This window comes from Rousettus aegyptiacus, unplaced genomic scaffold, assembly GCF_014176215.1.
Source record: "Rousettus aegyptiacus isolate mRouAeg1 unplaced genomic scaffold, mRouAeg1.p scaffold_m13_p_7, whole genome shotgun sequence".
Taxonomy (NCBI): domain Eukaryota; kingdom Metazoa; phylum Chordata; class Mammalia; order Chiroptera; family Pteropodidae; genus Rousettus; species Rousettus aegyptiacus.
Genome location: NW_023416310.1, coordinates 95,362,034 through 95,386,048, shown reverse-complemented (window position 1 = coordinate 95,386,048; position 24,015 = coordinate 95,362,034). Strand labels below are relative to the sequence as shown.

At 46.1% G+C, this 24,015-nt stretch overlaps 1 protein-coding gene and 2 long non-coding RNA genes across 8 annotated transcripts in view; 2 read left to right on the top strand and 1 right to left on the bottom strand.

The window, feature by feature from the left end:
- The window catches only part of LOC107500882, a 273,634-nt gene extending 265,732 nt beyond the window's left edge, over positions 1–7,902 (top strand). For all 3 annotated transcript variants that reach the window (XR_004952060.1, XR_004952059.1, XR_004952061.1), the window contains one exon: positions 7,582–7,902. This is a non-coding gene — a long non-coding RNA (uncharacterized LOC107500882). The remainder of the gene's footprint in view (positions 1–7,581) is intronic.
- The window catches only part of FGF1 (fibroblast growth factor 1), an 88,855-nt gene that overhangs the window by 48,053 nt on the left and 16,787 nt on the right, over positions 1–24,015 (bottom strand). Inside the window, exon 2 of one of the 4 annotated variants that reach the window (XM_036224715.1) lies at positions 15,719–15,822. The exons of the other annotated variants lie outside the window; for them this stretch is intronic. The gene's annotated coding sequence lies outside the window, so the exon portion shown is untranslated. The remainder of the gene's footprint in view (positions 1–15,718; positions 15,823–24,015) is intronic. 4 annotated transcript variants of the gene reach the window in all.
- LOC107500887 overlaps positions 17,179–24,015 on the top strand; it is a 31,204-nt gene continuing 24,367 nt past the window's right edge. Inside the window, exons 1-2 of the long non-coding RNA XR_001594618.2 lie at positions 17,179–17,521; positions 19,103–19,250. This is a non-coding gene — a long non-coding RNA (uncharacterized LOC107500887). The remainder of the gene's footprint in view (positions 17,522–19,102; positions 19,251–24,015) is intronic.

Here is a 24,015-nt window from a genome sequence, read left to right as displayed (position 1 = left end):
TTTTCAGTGCTCCAGCATGACATACGTGCCCTGACAGAAAGCAAAGTCATCTTACCAAAGCTGAGCATGGAGCAGTAGTGGTGGTGACTACAAATGTAAGGTTTTTTTTTTTTTTTTTTTGTAGGAAAGAACGTTCTATCAGCTTTTCTAATAATAGGCTTCTTTAGTGAGCTCATAAATTAGATTCAGATTTTTTTTTAAAGGAATTTACTCTTGGCTAAAGAAGGTTACATGCATTACTATTTAGAGATAAACAGTGACATACATGTGTCAAGACTCTCAGCTTTGCACTGAATAGTTCTATACCAGTGACCCACAGACTCAGCAATAGTTAGTATATCCAGGGTTGAGGAAACCTCCCACCTTTGATCACTGATGACTAGAATAACCTCAGGCTATCATCTCAGGACCAGTTCTAGTCATTTATTTATTTAGCACATTTAATGAATAGCTTTTTAAGTGCTAGGGACATTTCTAGATATTATGGAAGATAAGGTGAAAGGAGAGGATGAAAGCCCTGCCCTCCAGGAACTTGCAGCCCACAGGGCAGGTAAATACACATAAATATCTCCTGGGGGGTGGCATAGGGATGTGACACTGTTACAAATAAGAGTTCCCAGGAGGCACAAATCAATGATGATAGAGACCTTGGGTTACTTGACATGCTTTGTATGCAAGATTAGTGTCTTGAAAGTGCAGGATTGGCAGGTACAATGGACAGGGCACACGGCATAGGCAAGGAACAGAGTTGGGAAAATACAAGGTCAGAATAGGAAACAGTATACTTTAAATTAAGACTGGCTCGTATGTAACGAGTTCATGGGGGAGGGAGGGAAGGCTGGAAAGATAATTTATGGCCAGATCTTGTATCATACTTCTTGTTCAACATCTCCACATGGATGTCCAATAATTACCTTAAATTTAAGGTGGCCCAGATGGAACTTTTGATCCCTTCTATCCAATTCCTTAGCTTTTTCCCCTCAAGTATTTCAGATCTTAGTAAATGTTCCCAGTGCCCCAGCCCCTAAACAGAGAAGTCTTTCTTTCTCTCTACTTTACCTAGCGCCATTCAATTTACCAGCAAGTTCTATTCTATTTCCAAAATATATCCAGAGTCTGACTTCTTCTATCTTCTTCACTGCTACCACTATGTTCCAAACCACCATCATTTCTTACATTCCTCCTCGTTTCAATTCTTGCCCTCCTACAGCAGATTGCTTACGTTAGATCACACCTCTTGCTTGCTTAAAATACTTCCTGCTGTTCTATCCACAGAAAAACTATGTCCTACAGGTTTATGATTGGGCTTTAGTCTTCCCCTGGCCTCATCCCATGCCTCTCCTTCCTTGCTCATTGTACTCCTTCTATGCTATCGCTTTCCTGCTCTTCCTTGGACTCACTAAGCGTGTACCTGCCGTAGCGTCTTTGCATTTTTATTCCCTCTGCCTGAAACAGTGTTCATTCAGCCTGAAATGCTCCTCTTTCCTTAGATCTTTGTGTGTCCACCTCCTCGTGACTCATAGCTCAGATGTCACCTCTGCAAAAGGATGCTCTCTGACCATTCTAATTAAAATTGATCTGCCTCAGTTGTTCTCTATCTCAATTGAACTACAATTTTCCTTTTATAGCACTTATCAGACATGCTCTCCAGTATTTGTTTATTTTTCTGTTTTATCACCACTACTTCCACTAATATGTAAGCTCCATAAGATTTTGATTTATTTAATACCATCTTATCAGTCCTCAGTACAGTCCTAGCCTAAAAGGAAAGCAATAATTATTTATAAAATGCAGGTACCTGGACCACACACTCAGAAATTCTGATTCATTTGTCTGGGTTGGGACTAGGCAAAAAAGGAGTTAATATATTTGACGTTTTTACCGTATGCACATTTTTAAACCATGTTATAACTAGTACGATCCCCAGGTGGTTCTAATTTGTAGACAAAATTAAGAACCCCTGACCTAGAGAATGGAAATCTCTCTAGAGTGTTGCTGCCTAAATTGGGGACCTTGGACCAGCAGCATGGGCATCACTCAGGTACTTAGAAACGTGGAATCTCGGCCCCCACCCCAGACTTAGAGAAGCAGAACGTGCAGCTTAACAAGGCGCCCCAGAGAACTCACATGCATATTAAACGTGAGAAGCACTGACCTGGCAGAAACACAGACTTCCTGAGGGCCAAATGTTTTGAAATGGGCAGGTTGAGTTTGCTGTGTCTGTAGGACACTGAGGTGGGCATGTCCGTTTCTGAAGCTACAGAGAGAGAGAGACCTCAAGAGGAAAGAAGCATCCTCATGGAAATGCTCATTGGGGTTGGAATCTGGGGGCTGGGTGAAGTCATCAATGGAAAGCAGAAAAGAAGACAGAAGTGGTAGGCCCGAGGGAGCCCAGTATGGGTGTGAGAGAAGGGGAGCTGAGATGAAAATGTAGGAAAAGAAGGAGACAGACAAAGGATGCTTATGAAAGTCAGAGCAGGAGAAAGGTCAAGAAAGTCGTGATTAAAAGTATCAGATTCTGCAGAAAAGTCAAGAAACGTAAAGACCAAGAAGTGACCGGCTGAGTTCTGTCCCCAGAGGTGGGTGAGCAGGGGGACGAAGAGAGGGAGGAAAGGCTTGAGTCAGTGATGAGGAACCCCTTCACGTTTTTCACTCCGCCCCTCAATTCCCTCCCATCCGGCAACCATCAGTTTGTTCTATCTATGAGTTTGTTACTGTTTTGTTTGTTCACTTATTTTGTTCTTTAGATTTCACATTCTAAGTGAAATCATGTGTTATTTTTCTTTCTCTTTCTGATTTATTTCACTTAGCATAATACCCTCTAGGCCTATCCATGTTTTCACAAATGGTAAGAGTTTATTCTTTTTAGTGGCTGAATAATATTCCATTGTGTGTGTGTGTGTGTGTGTGTGTGTGTGTGTGTGTGTGTACCACATCTTCTTTATTCAGTTGTCTATTGATGGGCACTTAGGTTGCTTCCATATCTTGGCTATTGTAAATAATGCTTCAACAAATATAGGGGTCCATATATCTTTTTGAGTTGGTGTTTTGGATTTCTTTGGATTAATACCCAGAAGTGGAATTGCTGGTACATACGGGGTTTTACTATGTTGTTGGGGGTGGAGGTCTGAGTCAGAAGGACCAACATTTTAAACTACAAGTGTTAATGTAGAGCTTAACATACACGCACTCATTCCTAGTGGGCACACAGCCCAAATTATCCCTGCCGTGGAGCTGAGTGTGTGTTAATGGAGGTGGCGCGGCAGGGTCCACACCTCCTTCCCATGAATACCTTTCATTCGGGCAGAGCCGATGGCTTAGAGAGGCAGGGGAGCTGGAGGCAGAAGAGAGGTTGCTGCAAGGGGTAAGGACTGCCTGTAGACCAAGGAACACATAAAGGTAACCCAGAGGTGCCTGCTTCTGTCTGTGATTTGCTTCAGCCCACAGGAGCCTGAATCTGTCACTATAGCTGAGGAGATCCCTGGCTCCGAGTTCACACACAGCAAGATCTGAGTCCTAGCTCTGTCTCTTAGGAGCTATGTCTTAGTATCGGGATTATAACCTCCCAGGAAGGTTCTTAAGAGTGTTTGTCTCATAGTGAAAATATGTCACCAAATATTACCTCTTTTTATTGTTAATATTTTTGAAGTAGAGCCATTTAAATTGCAAGGTCACAATTCTTTTCAAATGAGAAATATTAGGCACTGAGATGTTCAGAAATTACCTAGTGCCACACAGCAAATGAGTTGTAGAACTGGAACTAAAGCCATGGGTAATGGAGGCTCTAAGCTCCTTGGAAGGGAGTACTGCTTGATTTTTTAAGCTAGCATTCATTGAACACTTACTAGATAGGTTATCCATTCAATGCGATGACAACCCATTTTAGGAAACAGAAGTGCCCCCAGGAGCACCAGCCCTGCTCTCCGTACCCCCCTAAAGCTTCTCCCGTGTTGCCTGTCCCCACTTCAGCTCGTCGCTCCTCATCTCAGCCATGGGCTAGCATTTGCAGCCTGGACACGCGTCACACCACATGGAAAGCAGCCCAGGAGCAGCTGGGTCTGTCCAGTGTCCGGTCTGAGGTGTGGGTGCCTTGGCAGCAGGCTGCAGCCCTTCCTCGTCATCTTGGTGGTGGTAACACACCGGTGCCCAGGCAGGCGGCCTCAGCCTGGGCACATCTGCTCACTCCCTGTCCTCTCCACTTCCTTCTGCCCTGGATTTCCAGACAGAGTCAAAAATGGGTTCGCATCAAATAAGATTTGTTTTCTTCCAGTGTAATTTTCCATTTATAGACAGCCTTCTCTTGGGAGGCACTGTCCTCTTTCCTCTGTCTCGGTTTTTTTCTGGGTATTTGGGGATAAACTCTTGGTGGTTGTTTTTGAGCTCTGTGGTCAACAGGCCAGCCGGACATTCATTTCGGAATGTCTCCAGAAACCCACTGGTTACTCTTACAGGATTTTATGCTAATTCATGTGGCCTCTGAGACCTCTGTGGAACTGTGTCCACACAGGGAGCGTGAAGTGTTAAAAAGAAACATCTGACCTAGGCCAGTGAGTCCTCCAGTGAGGCTCATCATGGTGAGATGATGAGGATGACAATTACAGCAGTAATAGCAGCTGATACATACAGCACACTCCTCCAAGTGCTCAAAAAGATTCACTTATTCCTACAAGGTAGACAGTGCTCTGATCCCCTTTACACAGACAGGAAATGACCACACAGAAGTAAAGGCCGTGGCTGACCAGGCCCTCTGTGGGATCTGGCCCTGCTGACTTCTCCGGCCCAGCCACCTCACTCTCCGCCTCCAGTCCTGTGCTCTGGCCCCAGCTTTGCTTTGGTTCCTTGAGTACAGTCTGTGCCCTTTTGCCGTAGTTCCTTTGCACACTTTCTTTCCCCTGCCTGGACCACTCTTCCCTGCACTCAACAGTGAATTCACCCTGACCCATCTTTCAGATCTCAGCTGAGATTTCTTCAAGGACACCCAACCAGAGCCCCTGGCCAGATGCCCCATTAAAGCTCTGATGGTGCTCCCTGCCTCTTCTCCATGGCACTGGACAGAGCTTAACTTGTCCTTTCGTTTGTGCAATTTTCCAATTAACGTCTGGTTCTTTTTCCAGACCATAACTCCATGAGAGCAGAGGCTTGAAGTGCTGCCTTGTACACGAATCTATCATTGCACTCACCATGCTGGACTGAAATGATTTGTTTATTCATCTGTCTCATCCTTTGGTCTGTGCATTTCCTGAGGGCAGTGTCCAGGTCTTTTTCTAACACAGTGCTCAGCTCAATAAATATTTGCTGAGTTGAATGGAATGAACTGAATTTAATTGAACAGTGTAACTGGGGAAAGAGCATCTGAAAGTTCAGAACTTTCGATGGAGCTAACCCATAACATACAAGCGTTCAAAACTATCCCTTTGGAATCTGGAGTGATTTTAGAGAGAAGTTTAGCTTTTTAAAAAAGCCAAATTCACTTATAATTTGGATAGCAGAATAGAAGGATCCATGACTTTCCCAAAGAAGCGTTGTATTACAGTTATAAATCCAAGAGAGGTGAAGAAGAAAGGATGTCTGCCTCTCTGTGGTTCATCTGAAGTTTAGGAAAAGTCAGAGTGTAAATAATTAGTGGCATCTCATTGGAAGCTGTGTTGGGGTTTGACTTCTCACAGCCCTTGGCCTTGCGTCATTCCCTTATCTCTTGGATGACCTTGACTGGGTCATTCCCTGGTGCTGTCATTGCTGTCTTCAATGCTGTAAATGTGTCCTGGTTGCAGAGAGCACCCCTACTTCGGGAATGGCCCTTTCTGGGACCTGATGCCCCTCTGTCTAGCAAATGGTTCTCACACCTGGATGAGAGAAAGAGAGAGAAGACTTCTCTTTTGTCTGGAGCATGAGCATGGCAAAGGGCGAGCCATGGGCTATAGGCCTGGTGCCCACCCAGCAAGGTTTATGAAGACAGTTCCAGATAACCGCAGGCTCCCACATCCAAACAGGGCCCGGCCTCAGCACTGCCCACTCCAGCTCCAAGCAAAACAGGCAGTTATTTGGAAAAGCTGTTTTCTTTCATCCTGCCTCCTTCTTCCGATCATAACAGATTATGAGCGTGTTTCTTAGAGGATTGAATAGCCCCTTTTAAGAAGTTAGAAAGAAAACATTTCTGAGCTGAGAGGATTAATCTAGTTAAATTTAATAGTAATAGCACATGATAGGTTAACAAGTAATTCGAAAGAACATTACTGAGGCTCCAGTAACCCATTAGGATACTCTTAGATTTCCAAGCATTTAGCAGTAAAAATACCACTTTGTTACCACACTTGATGAATTAAAATGACGCTCTCTTCATTTTGTCCCTCACTGTGAACCTGCTCCTAGCATACTTTCTAGCACGTAATGGGTACTCGGCAAGTATTTGTTAAATAAGTAGAGAAAATATGAGGCAGAATTAAGGTTCTGACAGCTTTCTGTAGTGGGACAGAAAACTTCAATCTTAAATGTATTTTGCTCTAATGTAATGGGTGATGACACCTGGAATTGTTTGCCATTCTTCTTTGGCTTCTAGATCTTGTTCTCACTTATCCAAAATCATAAACGTATTCCCAACAGTTAACAAAACCTAAGTGGAGTCCCAATGGCTTAACTCAGATCTAAGGAGGGTATTTTTAAAGAAATAGTAACCAAGGGGTCATTTTTAAAGAGGAGACAGGGTCCTGTGTAACCTGAAACTGTAGCACAAATATTACGGTGGCTGAAGTAGAAGAAACTCAAAGATGTGTTGAAGTTAGAATTGGAGCAGCTTTCTATACAGATTTCTAAAAATCAGATTTGACTTTGGTGGTGAACACACAATGCAATATACAGATCATGTATTATAGAACTGAATATTTGAAACCTATATAATTTTATTAACCAATGTCACCCTAATAAATTTAATTAATTAAAAAAAAAATCAGGCTTGTCCTGCTGTTGATGGGCTGGGCCCAGGCTGGTGCAGCGGAGCCTGGGTCCAGAAGAGGGCGCTCTGAGCCAAGCGTGCCAGCCACACGGATGACATCCACGCCCCTGCAAGGAGGCTGTTTAACACCCAGTCTTTGTTTCTCCTGCATGTTTTTGTGTTCTTCATGGTAATGAGAAAGAGTTTTCCCCACTCTGTGCCAAAGAATGACCTTTTGAAAATATAATTAAATTGATGACTTCACAGATTAAATACCAACTCCCAGGAATATAATCATGTTAAAAAAAAAAATTAATGGCTTTCAACCTTTGGTCTTCCTGAAATCCGTGAACCAATTTCCTGCATCGTGACTCAATACGTTTTAGTAGGCCCTCCAGAATCAGTAACTTCTCCAAATATTGGTCCTAAGCCCAGAAGATGGGTGACCAAATCAGGAAGGGCAGAGATGAAACTTTTTTCTCTCTGAGAATTATTTGGATTTGTTCCACGTTCACCAGGTTGAATACCAGTTATCTATTCATAAACATGGTCCTACCCACAACATCTCGATTAAAAAGAAAGCTGTATATTCGTGGGGACACTTTAAAGCTCCCTCGGCAATACAGCTCCTTCCTATCATTTTTCTTTCCCAGGCCCCAAGGGAAGAGCAGACAAATTGAACGAGGTCTTCGCAAACGCATCACACTATGTGCAGGTATGTGACTGGTGGGTCTAGGGGTAAGAATTTGTCCAGCGGAAGAACTCACTCACACCAATGCCCAGAGATCAATGTATGAGGGTCACAGCAGCACTGTTTGCAATAGCAAGAATATGGAAATCACATCGTATCAAAAATGGAATGATAAAATTAAAAAAAAAAAAAGAGCTAGGCACATATCGATGTAGATAAGTGGGGAAAAAAGGAAGCCTTAGAATAATCATGTGGAATTATCCCACAAATGATTTTAAAATTACATGTGTATCCAGAGATAGAAACCTGAAAAATGATAGCCTCTGGAGAGTGGGATGGAAGGGGTAAAAATACATTGCAGGAATTTTTCTAATTTAAAGGGAAAAAAATTACACATTTAAAGCCCTCTGAAAAGAGGACAAGATTGCTGTTCATTCAGTCCACTCAGTTTTTCCCTTCAGCCCCAAACTTGCTAAATCCCTTCCACTCAAAGAAGCCTTTCCCCCATCTCCCTATCCCCTAGGAATCTCTTGTTTCTGCCCTACTCTCAGCTTCCTGAATGGCCCAGCATCCCAAAGGAAGTCAGTCATCCTTCTGTATCCTCCTCCCACCAAAACTGCCTTTGGAAAAGCGAGTGCATGATCTCTTCCAAAACTAGTGTTGCAAACTTGTGATCCCTGAGCCAGATGCAGCCCGAGGCTATATGGTTTGCTGGAGCTGCACGTTACTTGTGGTTCTCAATTGATTTTGACATTTACCAACTGAGAGATTTCACCTAGAACTCCTGCTGTCTGGCTTCTCTTCAACTACTAGAAGATCTGGCCCATTGTACGCACCTTTCCTCATGGCTGGAGTTGAGGGGCAGCCTGGACTAGTCTCCACTATCTCTCTTGTGGACTCTCCTGCCCTATGGGCAATAGAGCTTTTAATCCCATTCTGGACCCTTTTCCTCTGTCTGGTTTCAACAGTAGCTCTGGCTTCTGAGTTGTCTTCTTTTTCTTTAACCGTCGTTGCTTGGAGTCCTGTCACGGCTTCTTCTTCTTCTTCAGCCACCTTTTGAAATCTAGCATCCATCGGGAACCTGTCCTATGTGTTCGCTACAATGTATGTGCTCTCCTTGTCTCACTGGGTGCTCCCGTCTGCCTCAGGTTCCGCCCACCTCTCCAAAATCCCAAACCGCCTGTGCCTTTATTAATGACAGCACAGTGGTTACACAGGAACCCAAACTACAGCCTTAGTCATATTTCCTTTCCCTTGCTACCCATGGGCATCTCCTAATGATTAGACCTCAGTATTCCTTACATTTACATTCTTTTTCTTTCTACCATCAAGGTTTAGGTTAGGCCAACAAAATCTTGACCCCTATCCAAGGCAGTTGCTTTGAATTTTTCTCTCTGTAGCTTATTCCTCTTATCCCATCCCCATATCTCCAGCCTTGTCCTACCGAACCACAAATCTGGTCTTGCTTCACCCTTGCTCAGACGTCCTCTGTTTTTCTCTACCGCTTGCAGGCCTAAGTACATACTTCTTAGCTTGGCATTCAAGGCTCCTTACAATCTGGTTCCAACTTTCATTTATTCAGACAACCAACTAAGCTACCACTCTATGTCAGGCCTTGTGAAAAAAGTAAGTCGTGGTCCCTACCCTTATGGAACCACATTGTACCTGGGACTTTACAGATCACACACATGTGAGTTAAAGGACAAGGGGAGAAAAACTCAGTGTCAAGGAACCAAGACAGAGAATAAAGAGTAAAGCCAATTTTAGAATACATGGTCAGATAAGACTCCTTGAGGAGACAATATTCAAGCTGAGACCTAAGGAAAAAAAGGTGCAGAGATCTGGGGGTAGTTCATTTTAGGCAAAAATATCTCCTCATGCCAGTCTTTCTTCACCCCCTTTCCCTATCTACTCTGCACTCCACGCATGTCTAACCACCATCCGGCACTTTGTGTACATTGTACTCTGGGGGCGCTTCTGCCCCAACTGTGAACTTCTCAAAGGGAGGAAGCACCTTGTTCATTTGGGTCCAGTACCTAGCACACAGTAAGCTCGATAACTGTGAGATGAAAAACTGAATGGATGGATGGACGGGCAAGTGGGTGGATGGATACGGAGATGGATAGGTGACTGGCTGGGTGGCTGGACGGGTGGATGGATGGATGGGTAGATGGGTGGGTTGGTGGATGTGTGGGTGGATGGAAGCACGTATGCTTTGAGCTGGGCTGGGTGTGATGTCTTTGGGGGTAATTACATAACCAACAAAACTGAGGCCTCAGGTTTGCTGGAGTTGGCTTGTGCTTGGGAAAGAGCAGCTGAAACAAGTTCTCATTCGGGCTCCCTACCACTTTGATTACATGCCATTTTTCTATTTAACCATCCACATTATTGTGAAATGGGCAAGTATTTTTTTTATATAAATTAAAAACAATAGCATTTTAAAATTTTTCTTCAATAAATAGGAATTTTGGGGCAGAACAATGCTTAAGTGCCCAGCCTCTGCAGCTTAGGTCATTGAGTTCAAAAATTGGTCTAATCGCTTACCCATAATAGATCCTGGGAAACCTCACTTGTTTTTTTTTTTTTTTATCTATAAAATATGGCTAATAATGGAGGGTCATTGAGAGAATTCAATGACACATATACAGCTTCTTATAGTGCCTAAAACAAAGTAAGGGCTCAAATCCTGGGAGGTGCCCCTGTTAGAGCAGTGATGTTTCTTTAGCTCGACCCACCCAAATACCTCCAAAGCCTTATTTAAAAATAATAGCCAAAGATGATAAAGGACATGCACTCTGAGCCGTTTTGCTGGTCGAAGGGGAGAAATTCTCTGGCCCAGATGCTCCGCGACCCCTTTGCGGGCCCATGGAAGGGGCCACAGACACAGCAACACTATCAGATCTCGACCGCGTTCCTGCTGCCTTGTATTGGGCTACTTCACTGCTGAGCCAACCCGCCCTGGTGGCAGGGCACCCGATTTCTCACATGGCGTGACTATGCTTTCTCTTCGCTTGTCTGTAACCTAGGCTTCCTCACAAGACCTCGCTTGTTAGGAAGCTGAGAAAAAAGCTGCAGCCTCATCTGGTACAAGAATTCAAACAGTCCTTTTAGGTACTGCTCCGTCCCTGAGGTCCCTCTGTCTCCAGCTGCCCTCCCTGCTCCTCTCACGAATATCATATTGCTCTAAGAGGAGCAGGGTCACTCAGCCTCTCACTGGGGCCTCTGGGGTCTGCGATCTTGGCATGGAGCCCTTCGCCTGCCCATCTACGCATCCACCCACCCACACATCTGCCAACCTGCAGCCTTTATGGCTCAAGTAGAGGTCTCGGTCCCTTAGCTCAGTCAGGGCCCAGAGTGGCTCCTTGGCTGACCAGCTCTTGCTGGCTGTAGGCCCCTCTGGGGTTCTGCCTCCCCACCCCTGCATGGTACAGATGCTGAGAGAGAGCTAGAGGCCATTGTGGGTGACCCTGCAGCCCCTGACCATGCTGCAGGGTCACCCACAATGGCCTCTGGCTCTCTCTCAGCATCTGTACCATGCAGGAACAACAGGAGATTCTGGGTACAAACAACACCCACTTGCCATTGGATCATGCTTGTCCACCCTCTCCACTCCCGGGCCTCCCCATGCTGCAGGGCCAGTTGTCCTGTCACTGCAGGTCCCTCCACAGTGGCAGAAGCTCCAGTCTGTCTGCCAGACTAGCCCTCACTATGTTAAAGGAGAGCTCAAGCAATTTCGCAAACCTCTCCACAAATCTTGGCAGTTGAGCCAGCTGTTCTTTCTCTTTATTCTGTGTTCCCTTTTTCTTCTCTGGCTCTGAGTGACAGGCCTCCTGATCCAGCCTCTAGGAAGGGAGGCTCCAAATGGAACATGGTTTACAGGCAACAGGGTGGGGTGGGAAGGATCCAAATACATTGCTTCATATTTGCAAAATATTCTCCTGCATACAACCATTCCTCTTCCAGGCCTGTAACAGATAATGGAACCAACATCTTTCAAGGCATTTTTCTTTGCTTCATTTTTAGTTGTGTTTATCCAACATCTGTTATTGAGCACCTGTGACATGCAGGCACTATGCTGGGAACCACGTCAATAGTTGCCTCACAAATATAATACAGATATTCTTGTCTGCACATGAAAAGATGCTCAGCATCATTAGCCATCAGGAAGATGCAGGTCAAAACCGCAGAGAGATAACATTTCACATCCACTAGGATGGCTATACTCAAAAGATGGATAATAAGTGCTGGGAAGGATGTGGGGAAATTGGAGTCCTGGGCTGGGACATTGCAGATGGTAATGTAAAATTGCTGCAGCCACTTTGGAAAACAGTTTGGGAGTTCCTTACATGGTTATCCATAGAGTCACCCTACGACCCACAATCCCACTCCTAAGGACATACCTAAGAGAAATGAAAACATACACAAAAAAGTGCACTAAATTTCATAGCAGCAATATTCATAATAGTCAAAAGGTAGAAACAAATGCCTATCAATGGATAAATGGGTAAACTCAAATGCCATCAATGGATAAATGGATAAACAAAATGTGGTATATCCATACACTGGAATATTACATAGCTATGAAAAGAAATGAAGTACTGAGAGTGATGGATGCCTTCGTGGAGCTCACATCCCAAATGAACACAAAAGCCCAGCAAGGCTTGCTAGTCGTTCATTCACTGATCACATATTTACTGTAGCCTCACATTACATGGAGTAAATGAATGAAGCAAACATGTCTCTTCCTCAGGAGAACTCAGAGCAAACGAAACGTGCACTGAGCAAGTTTAGCACTTTGATCAAAAACTGAAAAGAAACTGACATTCAATAAAGGTTTACGTATACTGAAAGTGAGAATTTTGTTAAAATTCCCCTTAGCATGGCTGTCTGGGAAGTTAGACTGAGACAGTCATGCAAAGAAAAGAAAGAGATTCTGAAGGCTAGAGGACAAGCGAGAAGAAGGGTAATCAGGAAAAAAATGAGTCTATTCCAATAGAATGATTTTTCCAGTTAGGAGGCACTTCCAAGTTGTGATTTTAATTTCTCGTTGAAGTGAGAAGTAGTATCAGGAAGGGCGAAAGCACCAAACACCATCCATCTCCTGTATCAGGAAGTCTTTGAGAATAGATGTGAAGGGAAGGAGTGACTCATTGGCTGGGAGCGGAGGGAACAAGGGTGTTTCGAAGAGATGAGGAAGATTTTGTTAAAACACAGCTTCCTTCTTCACTATGGAAAATTCTGGGAAGGATAGCCAAGAGGTCAAGACGGAGGGCAAGGAGATATACGATGATGACATAACTTGGAAACCAAGAGGCCGGCGTGTCGATACACAGCCCACGGTGGAGATCTCGGGGGCAAAAATACAAGCAAGAGAAAACTTGTCCAGCTGACTTTTCCCACACATCCAACCTCTTGTTCCACCTCGTTTATTCCTTTTAACACAAAAGAGTTTTAGAAAAACCTTAACGAGGAGGCTCAGTGATTAAGACACAAAAAAGGCTCTCAAGCAAGGCAGAGTGAGGCCAAAGAGTTAAGACACTTAGAAAGTTGGGAGGGGGCAAGGAAGATGTGGGAAGCGTATAAAGTTCAGTGTCAAGGATGATACAAAATCTGGCATCTCTGGAGTTTAGAGGGAGTTTGGGACTCAGTGACCCCGGGCACAGAAGAATCTGTGAAGAGCAGCAAGGCGAGGTTTTCTTTTTTCTTCAAGTCAGGTGCTTCCGTTGTGTTTTGGTTTGCCCCGCTGGCTGCCTCCCAAAAGGGACAAATGACAAAGATGTCCCATCTCCTTCAAAGGCAATGTGGTTACGGACAGGGATTTGGGCACAGGAAGTTGCCAAAGACAGATCCAGGCTCTGCAGCTGCCTGGCTCTGTGTCACTGACCGCGGGCACAGGCTCTGCTGCCCTAAGCCGTGTCCTCCTCTCTGAGGGTGGGAGCGATAAGAAAAGGGCTATTGTTGGGATGAAATGAGATAGCGGAGGCAGAGCTCCTAGCACAGTGCGGCACTTAAAATACTTCGCCAAGCCTCGGAGGCAGTTTTCTTCCGGTATTTTAACATCTCTAAAACCAGGATAAGCAGCATTTTTTCTTAATGGTGCATATAATGATGGCGTATCTTGCAATGTACGGTGTCTTAGATTTGATAAAATTTGGAAGTAGGCATCCAGTAAGCGGCAGTCAGGGTGCTGCGCGGCTGTGCTTCCTGAGCTAGGTCTGTGGCCGCGTCCGCACCCACGGTCTCCCTCCTTCTCTCTAGGCTGGTCAAGCCTTTTCCCCGAGAGGCAGAAGCCCAGGCCCCAGAGTCAGCCTCGCTGAGGGCAAGTCTTGGCTCAGCTCCTCCTTGCCGTGGACCCGGGCGAGGCAACACCGCCGCTCTGACCCTCAGTTTCCTCTCCGCTACAAGGAGACTAACAATACTGCCTATTCTCATAGGGTCATTGTGAGGATTAAATGAGATAAGTTTATATAAAGTGCTTACTCAGCACAATGCTGCATCGTATAAGCATTAAATAATGATGATGATGCAAGTAATAAGTAAGAGTACCTTTTATACAAGATAACATTTTCTAAAGTGTGTTGTTGTTATTATTATTCTCGAGATACCTCAGGAGCCCCACCATAAAATATCCACCTGGGATTCTCAGTGGGAAGAGATCTCAGAACCCAAACAGCCCTCATACGGTACGATGGTGTCCGAGGGCTGCAGCCTCCCACTGCCTCGCCTGTAACCCCTCCTCCTGTCCCCTCCCCACCCTCCTCCCCACCCCTGTCCCTCCATCCTCCTTTCCGAGCCAGCTTTCCGTCTGCCCATCTCAGGACTCTAGACACATTACTTCAGGAACTATTTACCTTGGAAGGAGGGCTACCTCGCTCCCCCTGGAAAAAGCCGCCACCAATCCTGGCTGGGGTTTTCACAGCAGTTAATGACCCAAGACCTCCTCCAACAAGGCTCTCCTCTGTCCCTTCATCTTCCTATTCCTCTTGCATCCTTGCTTGCTTCACCCAGCTCTCCGCCCCATCCTTGCTGGGGTCCCCTGAACACACAGTGAGGGACCTAAATGCAAATGGGATGTTTTTTCTCACAGACTCTTACCTCTGTCTAATAAGCCTGCATATCAAAATCAATCAAGCTTTATTCGTATCACATTAATGACTCAAACACCCATAGCCTCTCCATATCATCAGATCCCCCTTGGTCTTTCCCACCCAAAGCTCTCCGTGGTCCTGAGAGCATCTCCCAGCCTTCCCCTGCAAGCACGGCAGACAAGCTTTTCTTCAGGGGAGGCTGCAGAGGCTCATGGGTAGATAGGCTTTGCCAAGCTCTTTCTTGAGCCCTAATTGTTCTCATAATTTCATGAGCACTAAAGAGAGAGCTCCTGACTCTTCTCCAGGTTGGCTCTCTAGCAAACTTTTCTTTTTTGAGGTGAGATGCCCTCTTTCGATCAGCCTCGTTCTGCCTTTTATAACTATCCTGCTTTGCCATATCAAACCCAGGTCAGGAAAACCCAGACTTTTATCTGTAACTTTGCTGGTGGAATTCTGCTGTAACATGAGCCACTCCAATATGGCATCTGATAAAAATCTGATTTTGTCGGTGAAACAGCCACTGGCTCGTCCTCAAGGTCTGGTTATCACAGGGTTGGATGTGGAGCAGTGTCTGGGCCCTGCCTCTCGGGGAAGCTGTGGCATTAGGACTTGTCGCTGAGTTTGTAACAGAGCAGAATGACTCTCACGGCGTAAGAAGCATGTCAAAAAAAGTCTCAGCTTCTCAAAACTTGTTTCTGCTCACTTAAAAATCTTAAGGACATGGTGCGATGTGCTGGACAGGATGGGTGTAAGCTTTCACGGAAAGCAGCGACAGTGTGGCATCGTCTAATCACGTGGTAGAAAGCCTGGTGTGTTAGATAAGATCCTTCACATTTACTTAATTATCAGTCTGTCCATCTGTCTGGATATCCTTTGACACGTTTAGAGAATTATATGTGGCATTTAAGCCAGGATCTGGAGGACAAAGTGGCATATAAAGACGTCTACATGACAGCAAGACGAGCCAAACTCCAGCCAAGAGAAGAAGTAGAGCAAAGAAAGGCCACCCACCTTGTAGTCAATTCCGGGCCCACAGGGAGAGGCAACAGGAGGGCAGGAGTAGGCGTTCTCCCACTACCAGTGTCCTACGGTTCTGAGGTTTTCTTTTGGGGGCTCTGAAAAGCCAAAGATGCTATTAGGCTTTGGAACGTGGGGCACCTCTCCTCCATGTTCTCTAGGGGCTATCTCCTGCCTCATTCATGCCCAGAAATGAATGGAGGCGGCGCCCTAGCCAGCCTGGTGGTGGTGGCTGCCTGGGGACAGCCCTCCGGGAAACCAGCTCCCTTTCTGTGCCAGCCTTCCCATCCCAGCTCTCCCCTCCGGCTCCTCTCCTACCTGTCGCAGAGGTCCTGCCTGCCTGCTCGCCCGCGCTCACAAAAGCAGGTCTGTCTGCAACTGAGCAGGACAGGCCCACGGGGAGGGCCCGGGCTCCACACCACTCCCCTTCCTTAAGGAAGCGAACAGGTCCAGTCCAGTGAGGCGGACTTAAATGTCTCCTCGCAGGCTCAGGCAGAGAGGCAGCAGCTCTGTGTGAACGGAAGGTTTTCTGTTTGGACGCCTGGTCCGATAGGGCTGTGCGAATGGGGCCCGTTACTGCCCAGATTAAATCAGATTAAATCAATCTGGGTTCAACAAGCCTCTGTCTGACCCTTTGCCACTGATACAGTCTAAAATGTTCGCTTCTCTTTGAAAACTGCTTCCATTTGTTAGTATGCGTAAGAGATGTGGCCACTAAACTTCTTGCATTTTCCATCTCGCAGCAACTGAGATTACGGTATGACCTTGAGGAGACTGCTCTGGGCTTCACTGTCCCTATTCACTTAATTGAGTCACCCCTGTATGGATGTGTGGGTGATCTGCCTGCGACATCATAAACCACCCCTGTCAAGACCCTGAAGAACAAGAGACCTGACAAGACATAACAAGGGAATAAAGAGGGAGTTGCGGTCAAAGGCATGGGCTCTGACGTCAGTCTTCCTGGACTTGGGTCCAGAAATCGGTTCACCTCTCTAAGCTGCAACGCCTTCACCTGTAAAGCGAGGCCAGTGGCAGTGCCTACCCCACGTGTTCGTCATAAGGATGCGATGGGGAACGTGGGTAAAGCGCTTAGCATGGTGCCTGGCACACGTAAAGCATCCGGTGGTTTTAGCCATTATTTTTGTTGTTATGCTTATTCAGGAAGAATAAGACAAGCTCCCAGTCCTTGACGAGGATGAGGAGGAAACTGTAAATAAGATACATTGTGATAAATGCTGTGATGGAGGCGACAAAGGCTAGGGAAAAAGGGGTCCCGGAGGATTAGGTGGAAATTGTGGCAGCTCAACCACAAGGGCAAACAGGCTTTACACATGTGCACATGGAATAAAGAGATAACGAGAACCAAGACCTGGGCACGGGCAGGTGGGGGTGGTCTTCTCCCAGCACGCGTGACTGGTGGGCGGGGGGCGGGGGGAGGTACAGGGTCAATGCTTGCCAGTTTGAAGTCAGATCACGGAGGACCTAGAGTAATGCCATTCCAAAGAGTTTAGACCTTTACCTGCAAGCAGTGGGGAGCCAGTGGCGACTTTTGAGAAAGGAATTTGGAAGATGCTTCTGGTAACATTTTATAGGGAAATCTTTTTGGGGGGTGGGGTTTGGGACAGAAGAAGAGCAGAGGCCAAGGGGCATGGTGCTCTGGTTTCCATCTCTGAAAAAGTCATCAGTCTTAAGTCTTTCATTAACATTTGTTTTCTTCACTAGACTGCAAGTTAGCCTGGGGCCGGGGCCTTCTGCTTCCTCCACACTGCCGTATCCTTGCACAGTCCCTCGTGTTCGGTAAGTAGTTGTTAGGTTGACATAGACAAGAAATCCTCAACTAGAGCCGTGAGAGTAGAGGGGAAAGGATGGATCTAAAGTCACTTGGGGAAGAGAATAAAAAGGATTTGGCAAACGACAGGAACTCAGCGAAGGGATAATCAGAAATAACTTGGGGTGTGGGTGGCGAAGACAGAGGAATGGATGGAGCGGCTGTTTACTGAGAGAATGAATGCAGCCGGGGGAGGCCCATTCGGCAGAGCAAACGCTGAGCTTACGGTGGAGTGTGCCGCGTCTGAGCTGAGGGTCACCCATCCACGTGGACCTGACTTGTGCAGGCAGTGAAAACGGACTCTGGGGAGAAGCCCGGGCTGGAGGCAGATGTGGGAGAGGTAGGATCTTTAAGGGAGAGATCTGAAGAGAGAGGCAGACAGAAGCAGCCACCCTGGGGGTCACCTCCCAGTTCCAGAGATCCCCAGTACAGCTAGTTATCTCAGAGGAGAACCCCCAGAAGACTGGAGCCCTAAAGGTGCAGGGTCAAAGCATTCAAGGGGGATCTGCACATGCCAGCCCTTCCATTACCAGAAACCTTCTCCATTGCTTCCCACTCACCAGACATTAAGGCCTAAAGTCCTTGGCAAATCATTTTAGTGACCCTAAATCTGGTCTGAAAAGCCTCACCTCACACTCTCAGCCACCTGGAGCACTCCCCTCCCTGTTACACACCAAGGTCTCCAGGCCCTCACAAGTCTGTTCATTCTGTTCCCTCAGCCTGCGAGATACCTTCCCTTCCAATTTTTACTGATCAAAACTCCTTTTATCCTTCAAGGCCTGCACCCAAGTCTACCTGCACTGCAAAGCCTTCCCTGATCTCTCCAGTAAGAAGCGTACTTCCTTCCTCTAGGGACCCACAGTGCAGTGCTCTACCTACCAATCATTTCATTCCTTGTAAGAGTCTATTGAGTGGTTGTCTTGCCTCTCCCCTCCACTAGCTTACGACAACATGAGAGCAGAGAACACATTTTGTCATCGAATCTCCTGTTGCATGATCTCTTACACGTAGAAGGCACTCAACCAACACCAGAAAGTATGTGAAGATAAAAAACACCTGAGAGCAGTAGATGCTAGTGGTTCTGTCACTTCTAGTGATTTATTTGGAAATTATGGGGTGTCTTATGGTTATTTGACTTCGGGCATTTGCCCTGCAATTAATATCTTGGCCCTGTGTTGTGTTGCCTTACAATCAGATGTGTACCTGTGATTTCTAGAGCCATTTGGATACACTATTACACATACATTAAGATTTTTTTCCTGAACATTTCCCATAGTTAGACAAGAATGGAAAAACTTGGCTTGTTCATCAGAAGTATTCTATCACATGTGCTCCCCAAGACAGAGGTTTAGAGAAATCCCTACGCAATTCCTCCACGATCATAAACATATTTTAAGAGCCATAAATTAGGAAGAAAAAGTTTCCCAGCACTCAATTTACAAACTCGAAAAGCATCTGTTCATTTAATCATCTCTCATCTTCTTCTGACTCTCTGAACAGGCTCCGACAGTATTTAGATTAAATGAGTTTACTGATTTATTTCTCAACAGCTTGCTGCTTGTGAGGAAACGTATATTCGAGAAAGCTAGTCCACATGGTTCGATGAGCACCTACTGTGCACCCATGGCGAGTCTGTGTTAGCAAATGGCGTAGGATGCGAGAGTCAGCCGAGTTCCTTCCGCGGTCTGTGTTTTAGTGGTAAGATATTTACTATTTTGTTACATAAAACTGAGAGCAATTTAGGATCGATGTAGACAGCCCTGCTTTTTTTGCTTGCTTTGTTTTTATTTTAGGATAGACAGTTACGAAACACAGCTGTCTAAATGGAAAGAAAGGCTACATTTCTTATGCGGCTGTGAACAACAGGATTTAAATATAGTATCTCTACTCCAGCAAACCTGGTTCTTGGCAAGAAAGGAAAAAAGACTTGATTGTTTTTTCACGCATTAGCCTTGACGCACATACACAAAAGGTAAAAGGGTGATATAGCCAGAAGTTCTGCTGAGTGATTTTTAAATTCATTTTTCTCAGACCCTGGAGTGTATGTAGGTGGGGAGGAAGTTTTCCAAAGTGTTGAACTTGTGTAGAAACTCCTCCTTCATCTTCATAATAATAGTAATCACCATTTTCTGAGCATCTGCTTCATGCCAGGTGGAGGCTCACAGGGCTTTACTGTTTTACTTCGTTACATCCTTTGAGGCATGAGCCATTTACACTTAGGGAAACTGAGGCTGATAAAATGAACTCACCTGGGATCATGCAGTTGCTTAGGGGGAAGATTGGAATTTAAACTCAATTACCTAATTTCGGACCCACATTTTAGCCACAATCAGGATTTTTCTTAAGTTACCTCCATTGTGGCAGAATTGTGCCAAAAGTATCCTTGAGAGGTGAGTAATGACCAAAACATGGGAAGATGGGAAGTGTTCTAAATGACATCTCTTCAGCTTTAAGTGATTCTGAAGAACAGACGCAAGAGATGCGCTAGCTGGCCCATCCCGAAGAGCCCTAACAGTGAGCGTCTTTCTTGCTTTTATGTTTCAGTACACCGTATGATGCTCTTTCCTCTTTGATAGTAATACAGCTATGTATAAATTTTTTTGTAGAAGGATGTTCGATACAGCAGCATTAATAATAATGATCACAAACTGAATATTTATTTAATGGAAGACTCATTAAATAAATAATAGAAGGATGTACTGCCCCCATTAAAATTTCTATTATAGAAGAATTTTTAGAAAAATAGAGACTGCTCATGATATATTGCCAAGTGAAATGTAAGTTAAAAGTCTATAAATACAATTTTTTTGTTTGAAATATACATATATGCGTAGATAGATGGACAGATAGACATAAATGCAGAAAAAAAAAACTGGAAAGGCATCAATAAATATGACCACTATTTTAACAGTGGTTATCTCCAGATGATGGCTAAATTTCTATTTTCTTTAAAGTTCTTAGATTTTATGTTGTTATTACTTTTTCTATAATGAAATATGTTAATTACATAAAAATAATTTTTAAATAATTTGTACTCATTAAATCAATAATTTCATTAAACAAATAGTTTTTCAATATCTACTATGTACCAGGCACTGTGTATTCAAAACATTAAAAAAAAATAAAACTTAAAAAAACCCTCAAAAACAAAGGTACTTAGATTCCCGCTCTGCTAACATTTTAGATAATCTCCTTCAGGTCTTTTTCTATGCAGTTTTAAAAACGCCGTGGTGACCAGAATAGCAGCGGTCAAGCCCTGGGACGTGGGTGTTCCACTAACAGGCCCGCCGGCCCCCGGGTCCTGACTCTGCCACTTCTACCACTGGTCACCACTCCGCGGTCCTCTCGGCCTCAGCTCTATCCTCAGTAAAAAGGATTAAGAGCTACCTACCTCATCGGCCTTTTGGAGGATTAAATGAGTTACTTCAAGTAAAGTGCCTTGAAGTACGCGACAAATCGTACCTGTTATTATTATTACTTGATGGAGAATGGCTGCATTGCTGTAAAGGACAGAGCAAGCCGCCATGGTTTAAAGAGAGTATTTACACGCCTTTCAGAAAGTCTTGGGAGCTGGCGTTGGACAAAGATCTCGCTTAATTGTGTTTGGAAACCTAGTAAACATGGCTAGTTGTAGGCAGTAGGCCATCTACACTCTGTTGCTTATACTGACCGACTCTATGACTTTGGGCCTTGGTGTTCTGTGTCATCGCATGAGTGTGGGATAGTGTCCTGGAGCTCTTTGGCAGGAGACGTCCAGTAGCAGGTTAACGCCTGGGAGAGCCAGGTGTTTCTAGTTGTGGCACCGCCTCCCTCTAGCCTCTGCCACCACATCTCTTCTTAAAGCCTGCTAACTCCTGTCGCCGCCTTCTTCCTGCCCCTCTTGGAGCCAGTTCTCCTCTCGGGACTAAACGAGGGCCTTACGATGTCGATCACTGCACGTCTCCTCCCGATTCTAATCCCCCACTGGCTTTCTACCGCACTCGGAGTGAAGCCCAAACTTCTCGCGTGGCTCTGGGGCTGTGCACCGTCTGTTCTTCGCGCCCCTCTCCAGCCTCAGCTTGGCACTTCCCCCTCTTGTCCGTGCTGCGTGAGGTATCCTGGCCTTCCGCTGGATTCCAGAACACGTGAGCGCTCGCCCGCCTCAGGGCCTTGTCACGTGTTCGTCCCCCCACGAAGAACAGTCTTTGGCCTCCTCTTTGTGTGCATCGTTCCCCTCATCCTTCCGGTCTTTGCTTCCATGTCACCTTGGAGAGGCTTTCCCTCTTTACCGGATTTGTAACCGCCCGTCTTGTTCCAGGGCCTTGTTTCTTTCACAGACTAGATCGCATCACAGTTTCTGCTATTTTATTGATTCGTTGGCTTACTGTGTGTGTGTGTGTGTGTGTGCGTGTGTGTTCGTGCATGCACGCTCTCTCTGTCCCCACTCCCTTGCCCCATTAGAATGTAAGGGACCGTATCTGCTCCGTCGTTGCCATAACCTCTAGGTAGGGCTCCTCACGGAGAAGGTGCCCAATAAATGTGAAAGGAAGAGAGGGAGGGAGGAAGGACGTCTCTGAAAAGGGGGAGACTTTTCCAGGCTGCCCGGTTTCCCATGAGTGTGGGCAGTGTGTCCTGCTCAGCCCTAGCATTACTGCGCAAGTTTAAAAATAAAACCCTGGGGTGGAGTGAGAAGCCTTTAAGGAGGATGGGGGAGAGATAATGAGAAACATGAGCAGCCAACGCAGGCCCAGCAGGATGTGGGACTGGTCAGGAAGGGAAAGGGACCCGACTCCGGGAAAATACCGACTTTGGGGCTGCAATAGTCTGACCCAGACTATTAGTTAGTCACCAGAGCTCCTTCTCTTGATCTGCGGTATACGAGAAGACTTTAAAGTAACCAATCAGGATATGCTTCCATCCTACAGCAAGATGTGTTTAGAGATTTTTTTTTTTTAAGAGGTACTATTCTTTACAATTCTTAAAACAGGGGCCTCCCGCCCACATCTGCCTGCCATGCTGTCAGAGGAGAGGGAAAGGTTGGGAGGTAACACAGAGGCGGTAAAGCCTGCGTTGGCTCAGCCTGCCCTTGACCTTCCCCAAGGCCCATCCCAGCGTGGGATCCAAACCTCCCACCACGGTAGGGCCCCAGCCAGACATCCCAAGGTGTAGACGCCCTCCGAAGGCTTGGCTCAGTCCTGGGGCAGTGCAAGGCAGGGAGGGCCGGGTCGGCGGGTCACGAGAAACAGCTTGGACATTGCCTTGGAAACGCTTCCCCACCCCCAACTTGCTCTGTCTGCATTTGGATCCACCCAGAACCAGCTGTTATTAAACCCTCAGACCTCAGTGGGAGGTGTGGAGGCATCTGTGGAGGGTCAGGGTGGGTCAGGAAGGGGTCCACCTCCTTGATGGGAGACCATCAATCTTCAGGCCTTACTGAGAAGTCCTTTGAACCAGAAGAGCAGCAGGCTGGCAATCCATGCTCCGGACCTGACCTCAGTGGTGCAAGGAGGGGCGGAGCTGAGTGTTGGGCTGCCAGCGCCCCTCTTTGAGACTATGACCTGGACCCCTTCCCATGCAGCTCTCTGTGCTGCTCCAGGAGCCAAGGGCTGTGCTCATGGTCACCTGGTGCTAGGGAAATGCTCACAAACCTCTTAGACAGTGGTCACCACCGGTCTCTCCCATAACCACAGCTATGTGATGGTCAGTGGGGGGGGGGGGCATGAAAAAGGAAAGGAAATCAGCAAGTATCTCCAGGGACAGCCAGAGCTGTCCACACCACCCTGCATGAACCTCCACAACTGGCCTCCAGAGAGGAGCTCTCCTAGAGAAGGAAAGCAGAGCATAAGAGGACCAGTTCCGTACCCAAGGTCGCTCAGGGAGACAGGAGCGGAGCACAGCACGGGCGGCCTGAATGCAAAAATGGCCCTACAGCAGGCTATCCCATTCATCCCCGCAGTCAATTTTCAAATGATTTAAACTCAAAACCCAGGGCCAGGGCCATGGGACCGACTTTCTGAGGCGTCCTTGCCCTGAGGAACTGCGTGTTCCTGCGTGGGCAGGAATCCCAAAACCTTTTTGTGAATTGAGCCAAAGGAGCCTGCTGATGTCTACTCGTCTTTAATTGTCCCCTGGATACGCCTGCAATTTAAAACTGCTGCACAAGGAACCCATGCCTGCTCCAGGCTTAGACTTTTTAAAGGGGCTTTTGCTCTGGTGGCTAGTTCTAGGTTCCTGACGTGAGGATGTTAAGTGCTGAAAAAGCACAGGCTGATTATTGTCACTTGGAACAAAAAATACTGACTGGAACAGCAGGGGGCAGGTGACCTTCATGTCCCAAACTGGTTTGTTTGTTTGTTTTTAGTTCAAATACATTCTTATGGAGGCTTCCAAAAAGCCTTAGCCAGACTGCAGAGCTTGTCAGTAATGATAATGATGAATATTTTATTGAGTGAATACCATGTACTATGTGTTGTGCACTAAAACA